The sequence below is a fragment of the Carassius gibelio genome, chromosome A19 (assembly GCF_023724105.1).
Source record: "Carassius gibelio isolate Cgi1373 ecotype wild population from Czech Republic chromosome A19, carGib1.2-hapl.c, whole genome shotgun sequence".
NCBI classification, from domain to species: domain Eukaryota; kingdom Metazoa; phylum Chordata; class Actinopteri; order Cypriniformes; family Cyprinidae; genus Carassius; species Carassius gibelio.
This window is the reverse complement of record NC_068389.1, coordinates 1507501-1534183: the sequence shown is the minus strand read 5'-3', so window position 1 is coordinate 1534183 and position 26683 is coordinate 1507501. Positions and strand designations below refer to the sequence as shown.

The 26683-nt window shown below is 39.0% G+C and overlaps 30 pseudogenes; all 30 read right to left on the bottom strand.

Moving 5' to 3' along the window:
* Positions 1-54: 54 nt before the first annotated feature.
* LOC127937328 (uncharacterized) lies at positions 55-173 on the bottom strand (annotated as a pseudogene).
* Positions 174-956: 783 nt separating this feature from the next.
* LOC127936392 (uncharacterized) lies at positions 957-1075 on the bottom strand (annotated as a pseudogene).
* Positions 1076-1997: 922 nt separating this feature from the next.
* On the bottom strand, positions 1998-2116 carry LOC127937326 (uncharacterized; annotated as a pseudogene).
* A 783-nt stretch (positions 2117-2899) lies between these two features.
* On the bottom strand, positions 2900-3018 carry LOC127936391 (uncharacterized; annotated as a pseudogene).
* Positions 3019-3660: 642 nt separating this feature from the next.
* Positions 3661-3779, bottom strand: LOC127937325 (uncharacterized; annotated as a pseudogene).
* Positions 3780-5530: 1751 nt separating this feature from the next.
* On the bottom strand, positions 5531-5649 carry LOC127936226 (uncharacterized; annotated as a pseudogene).
* A 647-nt stretch (positions 5650-6296) lies between these two features.
* Positions 6297-6415, bottom strand: LOC127936573 (uncharacterized; annotated as a pseudogene).
* Positions 6416-7197: 782 nt separating this feature from the next.
* On the bottom strand, positions 7198-7316 carry LOC127936225 (uncharacterized; annotated as a pseudogene).
* A 922-nt stretch (positions 7317-8238) lies between these two features.
* Positions 8239-8357, bottom strand: LOC127937324 (uncharacterized; annotated as a pseudogene).
* Positions 8358-9140: 783 nt separating this feature from the next.
* LOC127936390 (uncharacterized) lies at positions 9141-9259 on the bottom strand (annotated as a pseudogene).
* Positions 9260-9902: 643 nt separating this feature from the next.
* LOC127936750 (uncharacterized) lies at positions 9903-10021 on the bottom strand (annotated as a pseudogene).
* Positions 10022-10532: 511 nt separating this feature from the next.
* On the bottom strand, positions 10533-10651 carry LOC127937263 (uncharacterized; annotated as a pseudogene).
* Positions 10652-11571: 920 nt separating this feature from the next.
* Positions 11572-11690, bottom strand: LOC127937323 (uncharacterized; annotated as a pseudogene).
* A 784-nt stretch (positions 11691-12474) lies between these two features.
* Positions 12475-12593, bottom strand: LOC127936224 (uncharacterized; annotated as a pseudogene).
* Positions 12594-13514: 921 nt separating this feature from the next.
* On the bottom strand, positions 13515-13633 carry LOC127936223 (uncharacterized; annotated as a pseudogene).
* A 920-nt stretch (positions 13634-14553) lies between these two features.
* On the bottom strand, positions 14554-14672 carry LOC127936748 (uncharacterized; annotated as a pseudogene).
* A 789-nt stretch (positions 14673-15461) lies between these two features.
* Positions 15462-15580, bottom strand: LOC127937536 (uncharacterized; annotated as a pseudogene).
* Positions 15581-16223: 643 nt separating this feature from the next.
* Positions 16224-16342, bottom strand: LOC127936747 (uncharacterized; annotated as a pseudogene).
* Positions 16343-16853: 511 nt separating this feature from the next.
* Positions 16854-16972, bottom strand: LOC127937262 (uncharacterized; annotated as a pseudogene).
* Positions 16973-17892: 920 nt separating this feature from the next.
* On the bottom strand, positions 17893-18011 carry LOC127937322 (uncharacterized; annotated as a pseudogene).
* A 784-nt stretch (positions 18012-18795) lies between these two features.
* LOC127936222 (uncharacterized) lies at positions 18796-18914 on the bottom strand (annotated as a pseudogene).
* A 922-nt stretch (positions 18915-19836) lies between these two features.
* Positions 19837-19955, bottom strand: LOC127936220 (uncharacterized; annotated as a pseudogene).
* Positions 19956-20875: 920 nt separating this feature from the next.
* Positions 20876-20994, bottom strand: LOC127936746 (uncharacterized; annotated as a pseudogene).
* Positions 20995-21784: 790 nt separating this feature from the next.
* On the bottom strand, positions 21785-21903 carry LOC127937535 (uncharacterized; annotated as a pseudogene).
* A 499-nt stretch (positions 21904-22402) lies between these two features.
* On the bottom strand, positions 22403-22521 carry LOC127937321 (uncharacterized; annotated as a pseudogene).
* Positions 22522-23307: 786 nt separating this feature from the next.
* LOC127936745 (uncharacterized) lies at positions 23308-23426 on the bottom strand (annotated as a pseudogene).
* Positions 23427-24069: 643 nt separating this feature from the next.
* Positions 24070-24188, bottom strand: LOC127937534 (uncharacterized; annotated as a pseudogene).
* Positions 24189-24688: 500 nt separating this feature from the next.
* Positions 24689-24807, bottom strand: LOC127937320 (uncharacterized; annotated as a pseudogene).
* A 786-nt stretch (positions 24808-25593) lies between these two features.
* Positions 25594-25712, bottom strand: LOC127936744 (uncharacterized; annotated as a pseudogene).
* A 919-nt stretch (positions 25713-26631) lies between these two features.
* Positions 26632-26683, bottom strand: part of LOC127936219 (uncharacterized) — a 119-nt pseudogene continuing 67 nt past the window's right edge.

Below are 26683 nucleotides of genomic sequence, written 5' to 3'. Positions count from 1 at the left end.
ATTGACTCTATTTTTTGGCAAAATTATTATATACTAAGTGAAAAATTTCAAAAAAGCTTAGAGTACCTGGTATTCCCAGGCGGTCTCCCATCCAGGCACTAACCAGGCCCAAACCTGCTTAGCTTACGAGATCAGACAAGATCGGTCATAGCCAGGCTGGTATGGCCATAAGCGAAGACTGCTGCAAAGAGAAGGCTATTTAAAGATCAGCCAATCTACTCGCCAGTACATTATAAAAGAAGGAAAGAAACCCCAAAAGCTTAAAGCACCTGGTATTCCTAGGCGGTCTCTCATCCAAGTACTAACCTGGCCCAAACCTGCTTATATTCAGAGATCGGGCATTGACTCTATTTTTTGCCAAATTTATTATATACTAAGTGAAAAAATTCCAAAAGCTTAAAGCACCTGGTATTCCTTGGCGGTCTATCATTCAATTACTAACCAGACCTTAACCTGCTAAGATTCAGAGATCGGGCATTGACTTCTTCTTTTTTTTTTTTTTTTTGCAAGATTATTATATAATTCGTGAAAAATATCCAAAAATTTAAAGCACCTGGTATTCCCAGGCAGTCTCCCATCCATGTACTAACCTGGCCCAAACCTGCTTATATTCAGAGATCGGGCATTGACTCTATTTTTTGCCAAATTTATTATATACTAAGTGAAAAAATTCCAAAAGCTTAAAGCACCTGGTATTCCTTGGCGGTCTCTCATCCAAGTACTAACCAGACCTAAACCTGCTAAGATTCAGAGATCGGGCATTGACTCTTTTTTTTTTTTTTTGCAAGATTATTATATAATTCGTGAAAAATATCCAAACATTTAAAGCACCTGGTATTCCCAGGCAGTCTCCCATCCATGTACTAACCTGGCGCAAACCTGCTTATATTCAGAGATCGGGCATTGACTCTATTTTTTGGCAAAATTATTATATACTAAGTGAAAAATTTCAAAAAAGATTACAGTACCTGGCATTCCCAGGCGGTCTCCCATCCAGGCACTAACCAGGCCCAAACCTGCTTAGCTTACGAGATCAGACAAGATCGGGCATAGCCAGGCTGGTATGGCCATAAGCGAAGACTGCTGCAAAGAGAAGGCTATTTAAAGATCAGCCAATCTACTCGCCAGTACATTATAAAAGTAGGAAAGAAACCCCAAAAGCTTAAAGCACCTGGTATTCCTAGGCGGTCTCTCATCCAAGTACTAACCAGACCTAAACCTGCTAAGATTCAGAGATCGGGCATTGACTCTTTTTTTTTTTTTTTTTGCAAGATTATTAAATAATTTGTGAAAAATATCCAAAAATTTAAAGCTCCTGGTATTCCCAGGCAGTCTCCCATCCATGTACTAACCTGGCCCAAACCTGCTTATATTCAGAGATCGGGCACTGACTCTATTTTTTGCCAAATTTATTATATACTAAGTGAAAAAATTCCAAAAGCTTAAAGCACCTGGTATTGCTTGGCGGTCTCTCATCCAAGTACTAACCAGATCTAAACCTGCTAACATTCAGAGATCGGGCATTGACTCTTTTTTTTTTTTTTTTTTTGCCAGATTATTATATAATTCGTGAAAAATATCCAAAAATTTAAAGCACCTGGTATTCCCAGGCAGTCTCCCATCCATGTACTAACCTGGCGCAAACCTGCTTATATTCAGAGATCGGGCATTGACTATTTTTTGCCAAATTTATTATATACTAAGTGAAAAAATTCCAAAAGCTTAAAGCACCTGGTATTCCTTGGCGGTCTCTCATCCAAGTACTAACTAGACCTAAACCTGCTAAAATTCAGAGATCGGGCATTGACTCTTTTTTTTTTTTTTGCAAGATTATTATATAATTCGTGAAAAATATCCAAACATTTAAAGCACCTGGTATTCCCAGGCAGTCTCCCATCCATGTACTAACCTGGCGCAAACCTGCTTATATTCAGAGATCGGGCATTGACTCTATTTTTTGGCAAAATTATTATATACTAAGTGAAAAATTTCAAAAAAGCTTAGAGTACCTGGTATTCCCAGGCGGTCTCCCATCCAGGCACTAACCAGGCCCAAACCTGCTTAGCTTACGAGATCAGACAAGATCGGTCATAGCCAGGCTGGTATGGCCATAAGCGAAGACTGCTGCAAAGAGAAGGCTATTTAAAGATCAGCCAATCTACTCGCCAGTACATTATAAAAGAAGGAAAGAAACCCCAAAAGCTTAAAGCACCTGGTATTCCTAGGCGGTCTCTCATCCAAGTACTAACCTGGCCCAAACCTGCTTATATTCAGAGATCGGGCATTGACTCTATTTTTTGCCAAATTTATTATATACTAAGTGAAAAAATTCCAAAAGCTTAAAGCACCTGGTATTCCTTGGCGGTCTATCATTCAATTACTAACCAGACCTTAACCTGCTAAGATTCAGAGATCGGGCATTGACTTCTTCTTTTTTTTTTTTTTTTTGCAAGATTATTATATAATTCGTGAAAAATATCCAAAAATTTAAAGCACCTGGTATTCCCAGGCAGTCTCCCATCCATGTACTAACCTGGCCCAAACCTGCTTATATTCAGAGATCGGGCATTGACTCTATTTTTTGCCAAATTTATTATATACTAAGTGAAAAAATTCCAAAAGCTTAAAGCACCTGGTATTCCTTGGCGGTCTCTCATCCAAGTACTAACCAGACCTAAACCTGCTAAGATTCAGAGATCGGGCATTGACTCTTTTTTTTTTTTTTTGCAAGATTATTATATAATTCGTGAAAAATATCCAAACATTTAAAGCACCTGGTATTCCCAGGCAGTCTCCCATCCATGTACTAACCTGGCGCAAACCTGCTTATATTCAGAGATCGGGCATTGACTCTATTTTTTGGCAAAATTATTATATACTAAGTGAAAAATTTCAAAAAAGATTACAGTACCTGGCATTCCCAGGCGGTCTCCCATCCAGGCACTAACCAGGCCCAAACCTGCTTAGCTTACGAGATCAGACAAGATCGGGCATAGCCAGGCTGGTATGGCCATAAGCGAAGACTGCTGCAAAGAGAAGGCTATTTAAAGATCAGCCAATCTACTCGCCAGTACATTATAAAAGTAGGAAAGAAACCCCAAAAGCTTAAAGCACCTGGTATTCCTAGGCGGTCTCTCATCCAAGTACTAACCAGACCTAAACCTGCTAAGATTCAGAGATCGGGCATTGACTCTTTTTTTTTTTTTTTTTGCAAGATTATTAAATAATTTGTGAAAAATATCCAAAAATTTAAAGCTCCTGGTATTCCCAGGCAGTCTCCCATCCATGTACTAACCTGGCCCAAACCTGCTTATATTCAGAGATCGGGCACTGACTCTATTTTTTGCCAAATTTATTATATACTAAGTGAAAAAATTCCAAAAGCTTAAAGCACCTGGTATTCCTTGGCGGTCTCTCATCCAAGTACTAACCAGATCTAAACCTGCTAAAATTCAGTGATCGGGCATTGACTCTTTTTTTTTTTTTTGCAAGATTATTATATAATTCGTGAAAAATATCCAAACATTTAAAGCACCTGGTATTCCCAGGCAGTCTCCCATCCATGTACTAACCTGGCGCAAACCTGCTTATATTCAGAGATCGGGCATTGACTCTATTTTTTGGCAAAATTATTATATACTAAGTGAAAAATTTCAAAAAAGCTTAGAGTACCTGGTATTCCCAGGCGGTCTCCCATCCAGGCACTAACCAGGCCCAAACCTGCTTAGCTTACGAGATCAGACAAGATCGGTCATAGCCAGGCTGGTATGGCCATAAGCGAAGACTGCTGCAAAGAGAAGGCTATTTAAAGATCAGCCAATCTACTCGCCAGTACATTATAAAAGAAGGAAAGAAACCCCAAAAGCTTAAAGCACCTGGTATTCCTAGGCGGTCTCTCATCCATGTACTAACCTGGCCCAAACCTGCTTATATTCAGAGATCGGGCACTGACTCTATTTTTTGCCAAATTTATTATATACTAAGTGAAAAAATTCCAAAAGCTTAAAGCACCTGGTATTGCTTGGCGGTCTCTCATCCAAGTACTAACCAGATCTAAACCTGCTAACATTCAGAGATCGGGCATTGACTCTTTTTTTTTTTTTTTTTGCAAGATTATTATATAATTCGTGAAAAATATCCAAAAATTTAAAGCACCTGGTATTCCCAGGCAGTCTCCCATCCATGTACTAACCTGGCCCAAACCTGCTTATATTCAGAGATCGGGCATTGACTCTATTTTTTGCCAAATTTATTATATACTAAGTGAAAAAATTCCAAAAGCTTAAAGCACCTGGTATTCCTTGGCGGTCTCTCATCCAAGTACTAACCAGACCTAAACCTGCTAAGATTCAGAGATCGGGCATTGACTCTTTTTTTTTTTTTTTTGCAAGATTATTATATAATTCGTGAAAAATATCCAAAAATTTAAAGCACTTGGTATTCCCAGGCAGTCTCCCATCCATGTACTAACCTGGCCCAAACCTGCTTGTATTCAGAGATCGGGCATTGACTCTATTTTTGGCCAAATTTATTATATAGTAAGTGAAAAAATTCCAAAAGCTTAAAGCACCTGGTATTCCTTGGCGGTCTCTCATCCAAGTACTAACCAGACCTAAACCTGCTAAGATTCAGAGATCGGGCATTGACTCTATTTTTTGGCAAATTTATTATATACTAAGTGAAAAAATTCCAAAAGCTTAAAGCACCTGGTATTCCTTGGCGGTCTCTCATCCAAGTAATAACCAGACCTAAACCTGCTAAGATTCAGAGATCGGGCATTGACTCTATTTTTTTTTTTTTTTTGCAAGATTATTAAATAATTTGTGAAAAATATCCAAAAATTTAAAGCACCTGGTATTCCCAGGCAGTCTCCCATCCATGTACTAACCTGGCCCAAACCTGCTTATATTCAGAGATCGGGCACTGACTCTATTTTTTGCCAAATTTATTATATACTAAGTGAAAAAATTCCAAAAGCTTAAAGCACCTGGTATTCCTTGGCGGTCTCTCATCCAAGTACTAACCAGATCTAAACCTGCTAAGATTCAGAGATCGGGTATTGACTCTTTTTTTTTTTTTGCCAGATTATTATATAATTCGTGAAAAATATCCAAAAATTTAAAGCACCTGGTATTCCCAGGCAGTCTCCCATCCATGTACTAACCTGGCGCAAACCTGCTTATATTCAGAGATCGGGCATTGACTCTATTTTTTGCCAAATTTATTATATACTAAGTGAAAAAATTCCAAAAGCTTAAAGCACCTGGTATTTCTTGGCGGTCTCTCATCCAAGTACTAACCAGACCTAAACCTGCTAAGATTCAGAGATCGGGCATTGACTCTTTTTTTTTTTTTTTGCAAGATTATTATATAATTCGTGAAAAATATCCAAACATTTAAAGCACCTGGTATTCCCAGGCAGTCTCCCATCCATGTACTAACCTGGCGCAAACCTGCTTATATTCAGAGATCGGGCATTGACTCTATTTTTTGGCAAAATTATTATATACTAAGTGAAAAATTTCAAAAAAGCTTACAGTACCTGGCATTCCCAGGCGGTCTCCCATCCAGGCACTAACCAGGCCCAAACCTGCTTAGCTTACGAGATCAGACAAGATCGGGCATAGCCAGGCTGGTATGGCCATAAGCGAAGACTGCTGCAAAGAGAAGGCTATTTAAAGATCAGCCAATCTACTCGCCAGTACATTATAAAAGTAGGAAAGAAACCCCAAAAGCTTAAAGCACCTGGTATTCCTAGGCGGTCTCTCATCCAAGTACTAACAAGACCTAAACCTGCTAAGATTCAGAGATCGGGCATTGACTCTATTTTTTTTTTTTTTTTGCAAGATTATTAAATAATTTGTGAAAAATATCCAAAAATTTAAAGCACCTGGTATTCCCAGGCAGTCTCCCATCCATGTACTAACCTGGCCCAAACCTGCTTATATTCAGAGATCGGGCATTGACTCTATTTTTTGGCAAATTTATTATATACTAAGTGAAAAAATTCCAAAAGCTTAAAGCACCTGGTATTCCTTGGCGGTCTCTCATCCAAGTACTAACTAGACCTAAACCTGCTAAAATTCAGAGATCGGGCATTGACTCTTTTTTTTTTTTTTTTTTGCAAGATTATTATATAATTCGTGAAAAATATCCAAACATTTAAAGCACCTGGTATTCCCAGGCAGTCTCCCATCCATGTACTAACCTGGCGCAAACCTGCTTATATTCAGAGATCGGGCATTGACTCTATTTTTTGGCAAAATTATTATATACTAAGTGAAAAATTTCAAAAAAGCTTAGAGTACCTGGTATTCCCAGGCGGTCTCCCATCCAGGCACTAACCAGGCCCAAACCTGCTTAGCTTACGAGATCAGACAAGATCGGGCATAGCCAGGCTGGTATGGCCATAAGCGAAGACTGCTGCAAAGAGAAGGCTATTTAAAGATCAGCCAATCTACTCGCCAGTACATTATAAAAGTAGGAAAGAAACCCCAAAAGCTTAAAGCACCTGGTATTCCTAGGCGGTCTCTCATCCAAGGACTAACCTGGCCCAAACCTGCTTATATTCAGAGATCGGGCATTGACTCTATTTTTTGCCAAATTTATTATATACAAAGTGAAAAAATTCCAAAAGCTTAAAGCACCTGGTATTCCTTGGCGGTCTATCATTCAATTACTAACCAGACCTTAACCTGCTAAGATTCAGAGATCGGGCATTGACTTCTTCTTTTTTTTTTTTTTTTGCAAGATTATTATATAATTCGTGAAAAATATCCAAAAATTTAAAGCACCTGGTATTCCCAGGCAGTCTCCCATCCATGTACTAACCTGGCCCAAACCTGCTTATATTCAGAGATCGGGCATTGACTCTATTTTTTGCCAAATTTATTATATACTAAGTGAAAAAATTCCAAAAGCTTAAAGCACCTGGTATTCCTTGGCGGTCTCTCATCCAAGTACTAACCAGACCTAAACCTGCTAAGATTCAGAGATCGGGCATTGACTCTATTTTTTTTTTTTTGCAAGATTATTATATAATTCGTGAAAAATATCCAAACATTTAAAGCACCTGGTATTCCCAGGCAGTCTCCCATCCATGTACTAACCTGGCGCAAACCTGCTTATATTCAGAGATCGGGCATTGACTCTATTTTTTGGCAAAATTATTATATACTAAGTGAAAAATTTCAAAAAAGCTTACAGTACCTGGCATTCCCAGGCGGTCTCCCATCCAGGCACTAACCAGGCCCAAACCTGCTTAGCTTACGAGATCAGACAAGATCGGGCATAGCCAGGCTGGTATGGCCATAAGCGAAGACTGCTGCAAAGAGAAGGCTATTTAAAGATCAGCCAATCTACTCGCCAGTACATTATAAAAGTAGGAAAGAAACCCCAAAAGCTTAAAGCACCTGGTATTCCTAGGCGGTCTCTCATCCAAGTACTAACCAGACCTAAACCTGCTAAGATTCAGAGATCGGGCATTGACTCTATTTTTTTTTTTTTTTGCAAGATTATTATATAATTTGTGAAAAATATCCAAAAATTTAAAGCACCTGGTATTCCCAGGCAGTCTCCCATCCATGTACTAACCTGGCCCAAACCTGCTTATATTCAGAGATCGGGCACTGACTCTATTTTTTGCCAAATTTATTATATACTAAGTGAAAAAATTCCAAAAGCTTAAAGCACCTGGTATTGCTTGGCGGTCTCTCATCCAAGTACTAACCAGATCTAAACCTGCTAACATTCAGAGATCGGGCATTGACTCTTTTTTTTTTTTTTTTTTTGCCAGATTATTATATAATTCGTGAAAAATATCCAAAAATTTAAAGCACCTGGTATTCCCAGGCAGTCTCCCATCCATGTACTAACCTGGCGCAAACCTGCTTATATTCAGAGATCGGGCATTGACTATTTTTTGCCAAATTTATTATATACTAAGTGAAAAAATTCCAAAAGCTTAAAGCACCTGGTATTCCTTGGCGGTCTCTCATCCAAGTACTAACTAGACCTAAACCTGCTAAAATTCAGAGATCGGGCATTGACTCTTTTTTTTTTTTTTGCAAGATTATTATATAATTCGTGAAAAATATCCAAACATTTAAAGCACCTGGTATTCCCAGGCAGTCTCCCATCCATGTACTAACCTGGCGCAAACCTGCTTATATTCAGAGATCGGGCATTGACTCTATTTTTTGGCAAAATTATTATATACTAAGTGAAAAATTTCAAAAAAGCTTAGAGTACCTGGTATTCCCAGGCGGTCTCCCATCCAGGCACTAACCAGGCCCAAACCTGCTTAGCTTACGAGATCAGACAAGATCGGTCATAGCCAGGCTGGTATGGCCATAAGCGAAGACTGCTGCAAAGAGAAGGCTATTTAAAGATCAGCCAATCTACTCGCCAGTACATTATAAAAGAAGGAAAGAAACCCCAAAAGCTTAAAGCACCTGGTATTCCTAGGCGGTCTCTCATCCAAGTACTAACCTGGCCCAAACCTGCTTATATTCAGAGATCGGGCATTGACTCTATTTTTTGCCAAATTTATTATATACTAAGTGAAAAAATTCCAAAAGCTTAAAGCACCTGGTATTCCTTGGCGGTCTATCATTCAATTACTAACCAGACCTTAACCTGCTAAGATTCAGAGATCGGGCATTGACTTCTTCTTTTTTTTTTTTTTTTTGCAAGATTATTATATAATTCGTGAAAAATATCCAAAAATTTAAAGCACCTGGTATTCCCAGGCAGTCTCCCATCCATGTACTAACCTGGCCCAAACCTGCTTATATTCAGAGATCGGGCATTGACTCTATTTTTTGCCAAATTTATTATATACTAAGTGAAAAAATTCCAAAAGCTTAAAGCACCTGGTATTCCTTGGCGGTCTCTCATCCAAGTACTAACCAGACCTAAACCTGCTAAGATTCAGAGATCGGGCATTGACTCTTTTTTTTTTTTTTTGCAAGATTATTATATAATTCGTGAAAAATATCCAAACATTTAAAGCACCTGGTATTCCCAGGCAGTCTCCCATCCATGTACTAACCTGGCGCAAACCTGCTTATATTCAGAGATCGGGCATTGACTCTATTTTTTGGCAAAATTATTATATACTAAGTGATAAATTTCAAAAAAGATTACAGTACCTGGCATTCCCAGGCGGTCTCCCATCCAGGCACTAACCAGGCCCAAACCTGCTTAGCTTACGAGATCAGACAAGATCGGGCATAGCCAGGCTGGTATGGCCATAAGCGAAGACTGCTGCAAAGAGAAGGCTATTTAAAGATCAGCCAATCTACTCGCCAGTACATTATAAAAGTAGGAAAGAAACCCCAAAAGCTTAAAGCACCTGGTATTCCTAGGCGGTCTCTCATCCAAGTACTAACCAGACCTAAACCTGCTAAGATTCAGAGATCGGGCATTGACTCTATTTTTTTTTTTTTTTGCAAGATTATTAAATAATTTGTGAAAAATATCCAAAAATTTAAAGCTCCTGGTATTCCCAGGCAGTCTCCCATCCATGTACTAACCTGGCCCAAACCTGCTTATATTCAGAGATCGGGCACTGACTCTATTTTTTGCCAAATTTATTATATACTAAGTGAAAAAATTCCAAAAGCTTAAAGCACCTGGTATTCCTTGGCGGTCTCTCATCCAAGTACTAACCAGATCTAAACCTGCTAAAATTCAGTGATCGGGCATTGACTCTTTTTTTTTTTTTTGCAAGATTATTATATAATTCGTGAAAAATATCCAAACATTTAAAGCACCTGGTATTCCCAGGCAGTCTCCCATCCATGTACTAACCTGGCGCAAACCTGCTTATATTCAGAGATCGGGCATTGACTCTAATTTTTTGGCAAAATTATTATATACTAAGTGAAAAATTTCAAAAAAGCTTACAGTACCTGGCATTCCCAGGCGGTCTCCCATCCAGGCACTAACCAGGCCCAAACCTGCTTAGCTTACGAGATCAGACAAGATCAGGCATAGCCAGGCTGGTATGGCCATAAGCGAAGACTGCTGCAAAGAGAAGGCTATTTAAAGATCAGCCAATCTACTCGCCAGTACATTATAAAAGTAGGAAAGAAACCCCAAAAGCTTAAAGCACCTGGTATTCCTAGGCGGTCTCTCATCCAAGTACTAACCTGGCCCAAACCTGCTTATATTCAGAGATCGGGCATTGACTCTATTTTTTGGCAAATTTATTATATACTAAGTGAAAAAATTCCAAAAGCTTAAAGCACCTGGTATTCCTTGGCGGTCTCTCATCCAAGTAATAACCAGACCTAAACCTGCTAAGATTCAGAGATCGGGCATTGACTCTTTTTTTTTTTTTTTTTTTTTTTTTGCAAGATTATTATATAATTCGTGAAAAATATCCAAACATTTAAAAGCACCTGGTATTCCCAGGCAGTCTCCCATCCATGTACTAACCTGGCGCAAACCTGCTTATATTCAGAGATCGGGCATTGACTCTATTTTTGGGCAAAATTATTATATACTAAGTGAAAAAATTTCAAAAAACCTTAGAGTACCTGGTATTCCCAGGCGGTCTCCCATCCAGGCACTAACCAGGCCCAAACCTGCTTAGCTTACGAGATCAGACAAGATCGGGCATAGCCAGGCTGGTATGGCCATAAGCGAAGACTGCTGCAAAGAGAAGGCTATTTAAAGATCAGCCAATCTACTCACCAGTACATTATAAAAGTAGGAAAGAAACCCCAAAAGCTTAAAGCACCTGGTATTCCTAGGCGGTCTCTCATCCAAGTACTAACCAGACCTAAACCTGCTAAGATTCAGAGATCGGGCATTGACTCTATTTTTTTTTTTTTTTGCAAGATTATTATATAATTTGTGAAAAATATCCAAAAATTTAAAGCACCTGGTATTCCCAGGCAGTCTCCCATCCATGTACTAACCTGGCCCAAACCTGCTTATATTCAGAGATCGGGCACTGACTCTATTTTTTGCCAAATTTATTATATACTAAGTGAAAAAATTCCAAAAGCTTAAAGCACCTGGTATTGCTTGGCGGTCTCTCATCCAAGTACTAACCAGATCTAAACCTGCTAACATTCAGAGATCGGGCATTGACTCTTTTTTTTTTTTTTTTTTGCCAGATTATTATATAATTCGTGAAAAATATCCAAAAATTTAAAGCACCTGGTATTCCCAGGCAGTCTCCCATCCATGTACTAACCTGGCGCAAACCTGCTTATATTCAGAGATCGGGCATTGACTATTTTTTGCCAAATTTATTATATACTAAGTGAAAAAATTCCAAAAGCTTAAAGCACCTGGTATTCCTTGGCGGTCTCTCATCCAAGTACTAACTAGACCTAAACCTGCTAAAATTCAGAGATCGGGCATTGACTCTTTTTTTTTTTTTGCAAGATTATTATATAATTCGTGAAAAATATCCAAACATTTAAAGCACCTGGTATTCCCAGGCAGTCTCCCATCCATGTACTAACCTGGCGCAAACCTGCTTATATTCAGAGATCGGGCATTGACTCTATTTTTTGGCAAAATTATTATATACTAAGTGAAAAATTTCAAAAAAGCTTAGAGTACCTGGTATTCCCAGGCGGTCTCCCATCCAGGCACTAACCAGGCCCAAACCTGCTTAGCTTACGAGATCAGACAAGATCGGTCATAGCCAGGCTGGTATGGCCATAAGCGAAGACTGCTGCAAAGAGAAGGCTATTTAAAGATCAGCCAATCTACTCGCCAGTACATTATAAAAGAAGGAAAGAAACCCCAAAAGCTTAAAGCACCTGGTATTCCTAGGCGGTCTCTCATCCAAGTACTAACCTGGCCCAAACCTGCTTATATTCAGAGATCGGGCATTGACTCTATTTTTTGCCAAATTTATTATATACTAAGTGAAAAAATTCCAAAAGCTTAAAGCACCTGGTATTCCTTGGCGGTCTATCATTCAATTACTAACCAGACCTTAACCTGCTAAGATTCAGAGATCGGGCATTGACTTCTTCTTTTTTTTTTTTTTTTTGCAAGATTATTATATAATTCGTGAAAAATATCCAAAAATTTAAAGCACCTGGTATTCCCAGGCAGTCTCCCATCCATGTACTAACCTGGCCCAAACCTGCTTATATTCAGAGATCGGGCATTGACTCTATTTTTGGACAAATTTATTATATAGTAAGTGAAAAAATTCCAAAAGCTTAAAGCACCTGGTATTCCTTGGCGGTCTCTCATCCAAGTACTAACCAGACCTAAACCTGCTAAGATTCAGAGATCGGGCATTGACTCTTTTTTTTTTTTTTTTGCAAGATTATTATATAATTCGTGAAAAATATCCAAACATTTAAAGCACCTGGTATTCCCAGGCAGTCTCCCATCCATGTACTAACCTGGCGCAAACCTGCTTATATTCAGAGATCGGGCATTGACTCTATTTTTTGGCAAAATTATTATATACTAAGTGAAAAATTTCAAAAAAGCTTACAGTACCTGGCATTCCCAGGCGGTCTCCCATCCAGGCACTAACCAGGCCCAAACCTGCTTAGCTTACGAGATCAGACAAGATCGGGCATAGCCAGGCTGGTATGGCCATAAGCGAAGACTGCTGCAAAGAGAAGGCTATTTAAAGATCAGCCAATCTACTCGCCAGTACATTATAAAAGTAGGAAAGAAACCCCAAAAGCTTAAAGCACCTGGTATTCCTAGGCGGTCTCTCATCCAAGTACTAACCAGACCTAAACCTGCTAAGATTCAGAGATCGGGCATTGACTCTATTTTTTTTTTTTTTTGCAAGATTATTATATAATTCGTGAAAAATATCCAAAAATTTAAAGCACCTGGTATTCCCAGGCAGTCTCCCATCCATGTACTAACCTGGCCCAAACCTGCTTATATTCAGAGATCGGGCACTGACTCTATTTTTTGCCAAATTTATTATATACTAAGTGAAAAAATTCCAAAAGCTTAAAGCACCTGGTATTCCTTGGCGGTCTCTCATCCAAGTACTAACCAGATCTAAACCTGCTAAGATTCAGAGATCGGGCATTGACTCTTTTTTTTTTTTTTTTGCCAGATTATTATATAATTCGTGAAAAATATCCAAAAATTTAAAGCACCTGGTATTCCCAGGCAGTCTCCCATCCATGTACTAACCTGGCGCAAACCTGCTTATATTCAGAGATCGGGCATTGACTCTATTTTTTGCCAAATTTATTATATACTAAGTGAAAAAATTCCAAAAGCTTAAAGCACCTGGTATTCCTTGGCGGTCTCTCATCCAAGTACTAACTAGACCTAAACCTGCTAAAATTCAGTGATCGGGCATTGACTCTTTTTTTTTTTTTTGCAAGATTATTATATAATTCGTGAAAAATATCCAAACATTTAAAGCACCTGGTATTCCCAGGCAGTCTCCCATCCATGTACTAACCTGGCGCAAACCTGCTTATATTCAGAGATCGGGCATTGACTCTATTTTTTGGCAAAATTATTATATACTAAGTGAAAAATTTCAAAAAAGCTTACAGTACCTGGCATTCCCAGGCGGTCTCCCATCCAGGCACTAACCAGGCCCAAACCTGCTTAGCTTACGAGATCAGACAAGATCGGGCATAGCCAGGCTGGTATGGCCATAAGCGAAGACTGCTGCAAAGAGAAGGCTATTTAAAGATCAGCCAATCTACTCGCCAGTACATTATAAAAGTAGGAAAGAAACCCCAAAAGCTTAAAGCACCTGGTATTCCTAGGCGGTCTCTCATCCAAGTACTAACCAGACCTAAACCTGCTAAGATTCAGAGATCGGGCATTGACTCTATTTTTTTTTTTTTTTTGCAAGATTATTATATAATTTGTGAAAAATATCCAAAAATTTAAAGCACCTGGTATTCCCAGGCAGTCTCCCATCCATGTACTAACCTGGCCCAAACCTGCTTATATTCAGAGATCGGGCACTGACTCTATTTTTTGCCAAATTTATTATATACTAAGTGAAAAAATTCCAAAAGCTTAAAGCACCTGGTATTCCTTGGCGGTCTCTCATCCAAGTACTAACCAGATCTAAACCTGCTAAGATTCAGAGATCGGGCATTGACTCTTTTTTTTTTTTTTGCCAGATTATTATATAATTCGTGAAAAATATCCAAAAATTTAAAGCACCTGGTATTCCCAGGCAGTCTCCCATCCATGTACTAACCTGGCGCAAACCTGCTTATATTCAGAGATCGGGCATTGACTCTATTTTTTGCCAAATTTATTATATACTAAGTGAAAAAATTCCAAAAGCTTAAAGCACCTGGTATTCCTTGGCGGTCTCTCATCCAAGTACTAACTAGACCTAAACCTGCTAAAATTCAGTGATCGGGCATTGACTCTTTTTTTTTTTTTGCAAGATTATTATATAATTCGTGAAAAATATCCAAACATTTAAAGCACCTGGTATTCCCAGGCAGTCTCCCATCCATGTACTAACCTGGCGCAAACCTGCTTATATTCAGAGATCGGGCATTGACTCTAATTTTTTGGCAAAATTATTATATACTAAGTGAAAAATTTCAAAAAAGCTTACAGTACCTGGCATTCCCAGGCGGTCTCCCATCCAGGCACTAACCAGGCCCAAACCTGCTTAGCTTACGAGATCAGACAAGATCAGGCATAGCCAGGCTGGTATGGCCATAAGCGAAGACTGCTGCAAAGAGAAGGCTATTTAAAGATCAGCCAATCTACTCGCCAGTACATTATAAAAGTAGGAAAGAAACCCCAAAAGCTTAAAGCACCTGGTATTCCTAGGCGGTCTCTCATCCAAGTACTAACCAGACCTAAACCTGCTAAGATTCAGAGATCGGGCATTGACTCTATTTTTTTTTTTTTTTGCAAGATTATTATATAATTTGTGAAAAATATCCAAAAATTTAAAGCACCTGGTATTCCCAGGCAGTCTCCCATCCATGTACTAACCTGGCCCAAACCTGCTTATATTCAGAGATCGGGCACTGACTCTATTTTTTGCCCAATTTATTATATACTAAGTGAAAAAATTCCAAAAGCTTAAAGCACCTGGTATTCCTTGGCGGTCTCTCATCCAAGTACTAACCAGACCTAAACCTGCTAAGATTCAGAGATCGGGCATTGACTCTTTTTTTTTTTTTTTTTTTTTTTTGCAAGATTATTATATAATTCGTGAAAAATATCCAAACATTTAAAGCACCTGGTATTCCCAGGCAGTCTCCCATCCATGTACTAACCTGGCGCAAACCTGCTTATATTCAGAGATCGGGCATTGACTCTATTTTTTGGCAAAATTATTATATACTAAGTGAAAAATTTCAAAAAACCTTAGAGTACCTGGTATTCCCAGTCGGTCTCCCATCCATGTACTAACCTGGCGCAAACCTGCTTATATTCAGAGATCGGGCATTGACTCTATTTTTTGGCAAAATTATTATATACTAAGTGAAAAATTTCAAAAAACCTTAGAGTACCTGGTATTCCCAGTCGGTCTCCCATCCAGGCACTAACCAGGCCCAAACCTGCTTAGCTTACGAGATCAGACAAGATCGGGCATAGCCAGGCTGGTATGGCCATAAGCGAAGACTGCTGCAAAGAGAAGGCTATTTAAAGATCAGCCAATCTACTCGCCAGTACATTATAAAAGTAGGAAAGAAACCCCAAAAGCTTAAAGCACCTGGTATTCCTAGGCGGTCTCTCATCCAAGTACTAACCAGACCTAAACCTGCTAAGATTCAGAGATCGGGCATTGACTCTATTTTTTTTTTTTTTTGCAAGATTATTAAATAATTTGTGAAAAATATCCAAAAATTTAAAGCTCCTGGTATTCCCAGGCAGTCTCCCATCCATGTACTAACCTGGCCCAAACCTGCTTATATTCAGAGATCGGGCACTGACTCTATTTTTTGCCAAATTTATTATATACTAAGTGAAAAAATTCCAAAAGCTTAAAGCACCTGGTATTCCTTGGCGGTCTCTCATCCAAGTACTAACCAGATCTAAACCTGCTAAAATTCAGTGATCGGGCATTGACTCTTTTTTTTTTTTTTGCAAGATTATTATATAATTCGTGAAAAATATCCAAACATTTAAAGCACCTGGTATTCCCAGGCAGTCTCCCATCCATGTACTAACCTGGCGCAAACCTGCTTATATTCAGAGATCGGGCATTGACTCTAATTTTTTGGCAAAATTATTATATACTAAGTGAAAAATTTCAAAAAAGCTTACAGTACCTGGCATTCCCAGGCGGTCTCCCATCCAGGCACTAACCAGGCCCAAACCTGCTTAGCTTACGAGATCAGACAAGATCAGGCATAGCCAGGCTGGTATGGCCATAAGCGAAGACTGCTGCAAAGAGAAGGCTATTTAAAGATCAGCCAATCTACTCGCCAGTACATTATAAAAGTAGGAAAGAAACCCCAAAAGCTTAAAGCACCTGGTATTCCTAGGCGGTCTCTCATCCAAGTACTAACCTGGCCCAAACCTGCTTATATTCAGAGATCGGGCATTGACTCTATTTTTTGGCAAATTTATTATATACTAAGTGAAAAAATTCCAAAAGCTTAAAGCACCTGGTATTCCTTGGCGGTCTCTCATCCAAGTAATAACCAGACCTAAACCTGCTAAGATTCAGAGATCGGGCATTGACTCTTTTTTTTTTTTTTTTTTTTTTTTTGCAAGATTATTATATAATTCGTGAAAAATATCCAAACATTTAAAAGCACCTGGTATTCCCAGGCAGTCTCCCATCCATGTACTAACCTGGCGCAAACCTGCTTATATTCAGAGATCGGGCATTGACTCTATTTTTGGGCAAAATTATTATATACTAAGTGAAAAAATTTCAAAAAACCTTAGAGTACCTGGTATTCCCAGGCGGTCTCCCATCCAGGCACTAACCAGGCCCAAACCTGCTTAGCTTACGAGATCAGACAAGATCGGGCATAGCCAGGCTGGTATGGCCATAAGCGAAGACTGCTGCAAAGAGAAGGCTATTTAAAGATCAGCCAATCTACTCACCAGTACATTATAAAAGTAGGAAAGAAACCCCAAAAGCTTAAAGCACCTGGTATTCCTAGGCGGTCTCTCATCCAAGTACTAACCAGACCTAAACCTGCTAAGATTCAGAGATCGGGCATTGACTCTATTTTTTTTTTTTTTTGCAAGATTATTATATAATTTGTGAAAAATATCCAAAAATTTAAAGCACCTGGTATTCCCAGGCAGTCTCCCATCCATGTACTAACCTGGCCCAAACCTGCTTATATTCAGAGATCGGGCACTGACTCTATTTTTTGCCAAATTTATTATATACTAAGTGAAAAAATTCCAAAAGCTTAAAGCACCTGGTATTGCTTGGCGGTCTCTCATCCAAGTACTAACCAGATCTAAACCTGCTAACATTCAGAGATCGGGCATTGACTCTTTTTTTTTTTTTTTTTTGCCAGATTATTATATAATTCGTGAAAAATATCCAAAAATTTAAAGCACCTGGTATTCCCAGGCAGTCTCCCATCCATGTACTAACCTGGCGCAAACCTGCTTATATTCAGAGATCGGGCATTGACTATTTTTTGCCAAATTTATTATATACTAAGTGAAAAAATTCCAAAAGCTTAAAGCACCTGGTATTCCTTGGCGGTCTCTCATCCAAGTACTAACTAGACCTAAACCTGCTAAAATTCAGAGATCGGGCATTGACTCTTTTTTTTTTTTTGCAAGATTATTATATAATTCGTGAAAAATATCCAAACATTTAAAGCACCTGGTATTCCCAGGCAGTCTCCCATCCATGTACTAACCTGGCGCAAACCTGCTTATATTCAGAGATCGGGCATTGACTCTATTTTTTGGCAAAATTATTATATACTAAGTGAAAAATTTCAAAAAAGCTTAGAGTACCTGGTATTCCCAGGCGGTCTCCCATCCAGGCACTAACCAGGCCCAAACCTGCTTAGCTTACGAGATCAGACAAGATCGGTCATAGCCAGGCTGGTATGGCCATAAGCGAAGACTGCTGCAAAGAGAAGGCTATTTAAAGATCAGCCAATCTACTCGCCAGTACATTATAAAAGAAGGAAAGAAACCCCAAAAGCTTAAAGCACCTGGTATTCCTAGGCGGTCTCTCATCCAAGTACTAACCTGGCCCAAACCTGCTTATATTCAGAGATCGGGCATTGACTCTATTTTTTGCCAAATTTATTATATACTAAGTGAAAAAATTCCAAAAGCTTAAAGCACCTGGTATTCCTTGGCGGTCTATCATTCAATTACTAACCAGACCTTAACCTGCTAAGATTCAGAGATCGGGCATTGACTTCTTCTTTTTTTTTTTTTTTTTGCAAGATTATTATATAATTCGTGAAAAATATCCAAAAATTTAAAGCACCTGGTATTCCCAGGCAGTCTCCCATCCATGTACTAACCTGGCCCAAACCTGCTTATATTCAGAGATCGGGCATTGACTCTATTTTTGGACAAATTTATTATATAGTAAGTGAAAAAATTCCAAAAGCTTAAAGCACCTGGTATTCCTTGGCGGTCTCTCATCCAAGTACTAACCAGACCTAAACCTGCTAAGATTCAGAGATCGGGCATTGACTCTTTTTTTTTTTTTTTTGCAAGATTATTATATAATTCGTGAAAAATATCCAAACATTTAAAGCACCTGGTATTCCCAGGCAGTCTCCCATCCATGTACTAACCTGGCGCAAACCTGCTTATATTCAGAGATCGGGCATTGACTCTATTTTTTGGCAAAATTATTATATACTAAGTGAAAAATTTCAAAAAAGCTTACAGTACCTGGCATTCCCAGGCGGTCTCCCATCCAGGCACTAACCAGGCCCAAACCTGCTTAGCTTACGAGATCAGACAAGATCGGGCATAGCCAGGCTGGTATGGCCATAAGCGAAGACTGCTGCAAAGAGAAGGCTATTTAAAGATCAGCCAATCTACTCGCCAGTACATTATAAAAGTAGGAAAGAAACCCCAAAAGCTTAAAGCACCTGGTATTCCTAGGCGGTCTCTCATCCAAGTACTAACCAGACCTAAACCTGCTAAGATTCAGAGATCGGGCATTGACTCTATTTTTTTTTTTTTTTGCAAGATTATTATATAATTCGTGAAAAATATCCAAAAATTTAAAGCACCTGGTATTCCCAGGCAGTCTCCCATCCATGTACTAACCTGGCCCAAACCTGCTTATATTCAGAGATCGGGCACTGACTCTATTTTTTGCCAAATTTATTATATACTAAGTGAAAAAATTCCAAAAGCTTAAAGCACCTGGTATTCCTTGGCGGTCTCTCATCCAAGTACTAACCAGATCTAAACCTGCTAAGATTCAGAGATCGGGCATTGACTCTTTTTTTTTTTTTTTTTGCCAGATTATTATATAATTCGTGAAAAATATCCAAAAATTTAAAGCACCTGGTATTCCCAGGCAGTCTCCCATCCATGTACTAACCTGGCGCAAACCTGCTTATATTCAGAGATCGGGCATTGACTCTATTTTTTGCCAAATTTATTATATACTAAGTGAAAAAATTCCAAAAGCTTAAAGCACCTGGTATTCCTTGGCGGTCTCTCATCCAAGTACTAACTAGACCTAAACCTGCTAAAATTCAGTGATCGGGCATTGACTCTTTTTTTTTTTTTTGCAAGATTATTATATAATTCGTGAAAAATATCCAAACATTTAAAGCACCTGGTATTCCCAGGCAGTCTCCCATCCATGTACTAACCTGGCGCAAACCTGCTTATATTCAGAGATCGGGCATTGACTCTATTTTTTGGCAAAATTATTATATACTAAGTGAAAAATTTCAAAAAAGCTTACAGTACCTGGCATTCCCAGGCGGTCTCCCATCCAGGCACTAACCAGGCCCAAACCTGCTTAGCTTACGAGATCAGACAAGATCGGGCATAGCCAGGCTGGTATGGCCATAAGCGAAGACTGCTGCAAAGAGAAGGCTATTTAAAGATCAGCCAATCTACTCGCCAGTACATTATAAAAGTAGGAAAGAAACCCCAAAAGCTTAAAGCACCTGGTATTCCTAGGCGGTCTCTCATCCAAGTACTAACCAGACCTAAACCTGCTAAGATTCAGAGATCGGGCATTGACTCTATTTTTTTTTTTTTTTTGCAAGATTATTATATAATTTGTGAAAAATATCCAAAAATTTAAAGCACCTGGTATTCCCAGGCAGTCTCCCATCCATGTACTAACCTGGCCCAAACCTGCTTATATTCAGAGATCGGGCACTGACTCTATTTTTTGCCAAATTTATTATATACTAAGTGAAAAAATTCCAAAAGCTTAAAGCACCTGGTATTCCTTGGCGGTCTCTCATCCAAGTACTAACCAGATCTAAACCTGCTAAGATTCAGAGATCGGGCATTGACTCTTTTTTTTTTTTTTGCCAGATTATTATATAATTCGTGAAAAATATCCAAAAATTTAAAGCACCTGGTATTCCCAGGCAGTCTCCCATCCATGTACTAACCTGGCGCAAACCTGCTTATATTCAGAGATCGGGCATTGACTCTATTTTTTGCCAAATTTATTATATACTAAGTGAAAAAATTCCAAAAGCTTAAAGCACCTGGTATTCCTTGGCGGTCTCTCATCCAAGTACTAACTAGACCTAAACCTGCTAAAATTCAGTGATCGGGCATTGACTCTTTTTTTTTTTTTGCAAGATTATTATATAATTCGTGAAAAATATCCAAACATTTAAAGCACCTGGTATTCCCAGGCAGTCTCCCATCCATGTACTAACCTGGCGCAAACCTGCTTATATTCAGAGATCGGGCATTGACTCTAATTTTTTGGCAAAATTATTATATACTAAGTGAAAAATTTCAAAAAAGCTTACAGTACCTGGCATTCCCAGGCGGTCTCCCATCCAGGCACTAACCAGGCCCAAACCTGCTTAGCTTACGAGATCAGACAAGATCAGGCATAGCCAGGCTGGTATGGCCATAAGCGAAGACTGCTGCAAAGAGAAGGCTATTTAAAGATCAGCCAATCTACTCGCCAGTACATTATAAAAGTAGGAAAGAAACCCCAAAAGCTTAAAGCACCTGGTATTCCTAGGCGGTCTCTCATCCAAGTACTAACCAGACCTAAACCTGCTAAGATTCAGAGATCGGGCATTGACTCTATTTTTTTTTTTTTTTGCAAGATTATTATATAATTTGTGAAAAATATCCAAAAATTTAAAGCACCTGGTATTCCCAGGCAGTCTCCCATCCATGTACTAACCTGGCCCAAACCTGCTTATATTCAGAGATCGGGCACTGACTCTATTTTTTGCCCAATTTATTATATACTAAGTGAAAAAATTCCAAAAGCTTAAAGCACCTGGTATTCCTTGGCGGTCTCTCATCCAAGTACTAACCAGACCTAAACCTGCTAAGATTCAGAGATCGGGCATTGACTCTTTTTTTTTTTTTTTTTTTTTTTTTGCAAGATTATTATATAATTCGTGAAAAATATCCAAACATTTAAAGCACCTGGTATTCCCAGGCAGTCTCCCATCCATGTACTAACCTGGCGCAAACCTGCTTATATTCAGAGATCGGGCATTGACTCTATTTTTTGGCAAAATTATTATATACTAAGTGAAAAATTTCAAAAAACCTTAGAGTACCTGGTATTCCCAGTCGGTCTCCCATCCATGTACTAACCTGGCGCAAACCTGCTTATATTCAGAGATCGGGCATTGACTCTATTTTTTGGCAAAATTATTATATACTAAGTGAAAAATTTCAAAAAACCTTAGAGTACCTGGTATTCCCAGTCGGTCTCCCATCCAGGCACTAACCAGGCCCAAACCTGCTTAGCTTACGAGATCAGACAAGATCGGGCATAGCCAGGCTGGTATGGCCATAAGCGAAGACTGCTGCAAAGAGAAGGCTATTTAAAGATCAGCCAATCTACTCGCCAGTACATTATAAAAGTAGGAAAGAAACCCCAAAAGCTTAAAGCACCTGGTATTCCTAGGCGGTCTCTCATCCAAGTACTAACCTGGCCCAAACCTGCTTATATTCAGAGATCGGGCATTGACTCTATTTTTTGGCAAATTTATTATATACTAAGTGAAAAAATTCCAAAAGCTTAAAGCACCTGGTATTCCTTGGCGGTCTCTCATCCAAGTACTAACCAGACCTAAACCTGCTAAGATTCAGAGATCGGGCATTGACTCTTTTTTTTTTTTTTTGCAAGATTATTATATAATTCGTGAAAAATATCCAAACATTTAAAGCACCTGGTATTCCCAGGCAGTCTCCCATCCATGTACTAACCTGGCGCAAACCTGCTTATATTCAGAGATCGGGCATTGACTCTATTTTTTGGCAAAACTATTATATACTAAGTGAAAAATTTCAAAAAAGCTTAGAGTACCTGGTATTCCCAGGCGGTCTCCCATCCAGGCACTAACCAGGCCCAAACCTGCTTAGCTTACGAGATCAGACAAGATCGGTCATAGCCAGGCTGGTATGGCCATAAGCGAAGACTGCTGCAAAGAGAAGGCTATTTAAAGATCAGCCAATCTACTCGCCAGTACATTATAAAAGAAGGAAAGAAACCCCAAAAGCTTAAAGCACCTGGTATTCCTAGGCGGTCTCTCATCCAAGTACTAACCTGGCCCAAACCTGCTTATATTCAGAGATCGGGCATTGACTCTATTTTTTGCCAAATTTATTATATACTAAGTGAAAAAATTCCAAAAGCTTAAAGCACCTGGTATTCCTTGGCAGTCTATCATTCAATTACTAACCAGACCTTAATCTGCTAAGATTCAGAGATCGGGCATTGACTTCTTCTTTTTTTTTTTTTTTTTTGCAAGATTATTATATAATTCGTGAAAAATATCCAAAAATTTAAAGCACCTGGTATTCCCAGGCAGTCTCCCATCCATGTACTAACCTGGCGCAAACCTGCTTATATTCAGAGATCGGGCATTGACTCTATTTTTGGCCAAATTTATTATATAGTAAGTGAAAAAATTCCAAAAGCTTAAAGCACCTGGTATTCCTTGGCGGTCTCTCATCCAAGTACTAACCAGACCTAAACCTGCTAAGATTCAGAGATCGGGCATTGACTCTTTTTTTTTTTTTTTTTGCAAGATTATTATATAATTCGTGAAAAATATCCAAACATTTAAAGCACCTGGTATTCCCAGGCAGTCTCCCATCCATGTACTAACCTGGCGCAAACCTGCTTATATTCAGAGATCGGGCATTGACTCTATTTTTTGGCAAAATTATTATATACTAAGTGAAAAATTTCAAAAAAGCTTACAGTACCTGGCATTCCCAGGCGGTCTCCCATCCAGGCACTAACCAGGCCCAAACCTGCTTAGCTTACGAGATCAGACAAGATCAGGCATAGCCAGGCTGGTATGGCCATAAGCGAAGACTGCTGCAAAGAGAAGGCTATTTAAAGATCAGCCAATCTACTCGCCAGTACATTATAAAAGTAGGAAAGAAACCCCAAAAGCTTAAAGCACCTGGTATTCCTAGGCGGTCTCTCATCCAAGTACTAACCAGACCTAAACCTGCTAAGATTCAGAGATCGGGCATTGACTCTATTTTTTTTTTTTTGCAAGATTATTATATAATTTGTGAAAAATATCCAAAAATTTAAGGCACCTGGTATTCCCAGGCAGTCTCCCATCCATGTACTAACCTGGCCCAAACCTGCTTATATTCAGAGATCGGGCATTGACTCTATTTTTTGCCAAATTTATTATATACTAAGTGAAAAAATTCCAAAAGCTTAAAGCACCTGGTATTCCTTGGCGGTCTCTCATCCAAGTACTAACCAGACCTAAACCTGCTAAGATTCAGAGATCGGGCATTGACTCTTTTTTTTTTTTTTTTTTGCAAGATTATTATATAATTCGTGAAAAATATCCAAACATTTAAAGCACCTGGTATTCCCAGGCAGTCTCCCGTCCATGTACTAACCTGGCGCAAACCTGCTTATATTCAGAGATCGGGCATTGACTCTATTTTTGGCAAAATTATTATATACTAAGTGAAAAATTTCAAAAAACCTTAGAGTACCTGGTATTCCCAGTCGGTCTCCCATCCAGGCACTAACCAGGCCCAAACCTGCTTAGCTTACGAGATCAGACAAGATCGGGCATAGCCAGGCTGGTATGGCCATAAGCGAAGACTGCTGCAAAGAGAAGGCTATTTAAAGATCAGCCAATCTACTCGCCAGTACATTATAAAAGTAGGAAAGAAACCCCAAAAGCTTAAAGCACCTGGTATTCCTAGGCGGTCTCTCATCCAAGTACTAACCTGGCCCAAACCTGCTTATATTCAGAGATCGGGCATTGACTCTATTTTTTGGCAAATTTATTATATACTAAGTGAAAAAATTCCAAAAGCTTAAAGCACCTGGTATTCCTTGGCGGTCTCTCATCCAAGTACTAACCAGACCTAAACCTGCTAAGATTCAGAGATCGGGCATTGACTCTTTTTTTTTTTTTTTTGCAAGATTATTATATAATTCGTGAAAAATATCCAAACATTTAAAGCACCTGGTATTCCCAGGCAGTCTCCCATCCATGTACTAACCTGGCGCAAACCTGCTTATATTCAGAGATCGGGCATTGACTCTATTTTTTGGCAAAACTATTATATACTAAGTGAAAAATTTCAAAAAAGCTTAGAGTACCTGGTATTCCCAGGCGGTCTCCCATCCAGGCACTAACCAGGCCCAAACCTGCTTAGCTTACGAGATCAGACAAGATCGGTCATAGCCAGGCTGGTATGGCCATAAGCGAAGACTGCTGCAAAGAGAAGGCTATTTAAAGATCAGCCAATCTACTCGCCAGTACATTATAAAAGAAGGAAAGAAACCCCAAAAGCTTAAAGCACCTGGTATTCCTAGGCGGTCTCTCATCCAAGTACTAACCTGGCCCAAACCTGCTTATATTCAGAGATCGGGCATTGACTCTATTTTTTGCCAAATTTATTATATACTAAGTGAAAAAATTCCAAAAGCTTAAAGCACCTGGTATTCCTTGGCAGTCTATCATTCAATTACTAACCAGACCTTAACCTGCTAAGATTCAGAGATCGGGCATTGACTTCTTCTTTTTTTTTTTTTTTTTTGCAAGATTATTATATAATTCGTGAAAAATATCCAAAAATTTAAAGCACCTGGTATTCCCAGGCAGTCTCCCATCCATGTACTAACCTGGCGCAAACCTGCTTATATTCAGAGATCGGGCATTGACTCTATTTTTGGCCAAATTTATTATATAGTAAGTGAAAAAATTCCAAAAGCTTAAAGCACCTGGTATTCCTTGGCGGTCTCTCATCCAAGTACTAACCAGACCTAAACCTGCTAAGATTCAGAGATCGGGCATTGACTCTTTTTTTTTTTTTTTTTGCAAGATTATTATATAATTCGTGAAAAATATCCAAACATTTAAAGCACCTGGTATTCCCAGGCAGTCTCCCATCCATGTACTAACCTGGCGCAAACCTGCTTATATTCAGAGATCGGGCATTGACTCTATTTTTTGGCAAAATTATTATATACTAAGTGAAAAATTTCAAAAAAGCTTACAGTACCTGGCATTCCCAGGCGGTCTCCCATCCAGGCACTAACCAGGCCCAAACCTGCTTAGCTTACGAGATCAGACAAGATCAGGCATAGCCAGGCTGGTATGGCCATAAGCGAAGACTGCTGCAAAGAGAAGGCTATTTAAAGATCAGCCAATCTACTCGCCAGTACATTATAAAAGTAGGAAAGAAACCCCAAAAGCTTAAAGCACCTGGTATTCCTAGGCGGTCTCTCATCCAAGTACTAACCAGACCTAAACCTGCTAAGATTCAGAGATCGGGCATTGACTCTATTTTTTTTTTTTGCAAGATTATTATATAATTTGTGAAAAATATCCAAAAATTTAAAGCACCTGGTATTCCCAGGCAGTCTCCCATCCATGTACTAACCTGGCCCAAACCTGCTTATATTCAGAGATCGGGCACTGACTCTATTTTTTGCCAAATTTATTATATACTAAGTGAAAAAATTCCAAAAGCTTAAAGCACCTGGTATTCCTTGGCGGTCTCTCATCCAAGTACTAACCAGATCTAAACCTGCTAAGATTCAGAGATCGGGCATTGACTCTTTTTTTTTTTTTTTGCCAGATTATTATATAATTCGTGAAAAATATCCAAAAATTTAAAGCACCTGGTATTCCCAGGCAGTCTCCCATCCATGTACTAACCTGGCGCAAACCTGCTTATATTCAGAGATCGGGCATTGACTCTATTTTTTGCCAAATTTATTATATACTAAGTGAAAAAATTCCAAAAGCTTAAAGCACCTGGTATTCCTTGGCGGTCTCTCATCCAAGTACTAACCAGACCTAAACCTGCTAAGATTCAGAGATCGGGCATTGACTCTTTTTTTTTTTTTTTTGCAAGATTATTATATAATTCGTGAAAAATATCCAAACATTTAAAGCACCTGGTATTCCCAGGCAGTCTCCCATCCATGTACTAACCTGGCGCAAACCTGCTTATATTCAGAGATCGGGCATTGACTCTATTTTTTGGCAAAATTATTATATACTAAGTGAAAAATTTCAAAAAAGCTTACAGTACCTGGCATTCCCAGGCGGTCTCCCATCCAGGCACTAACCAG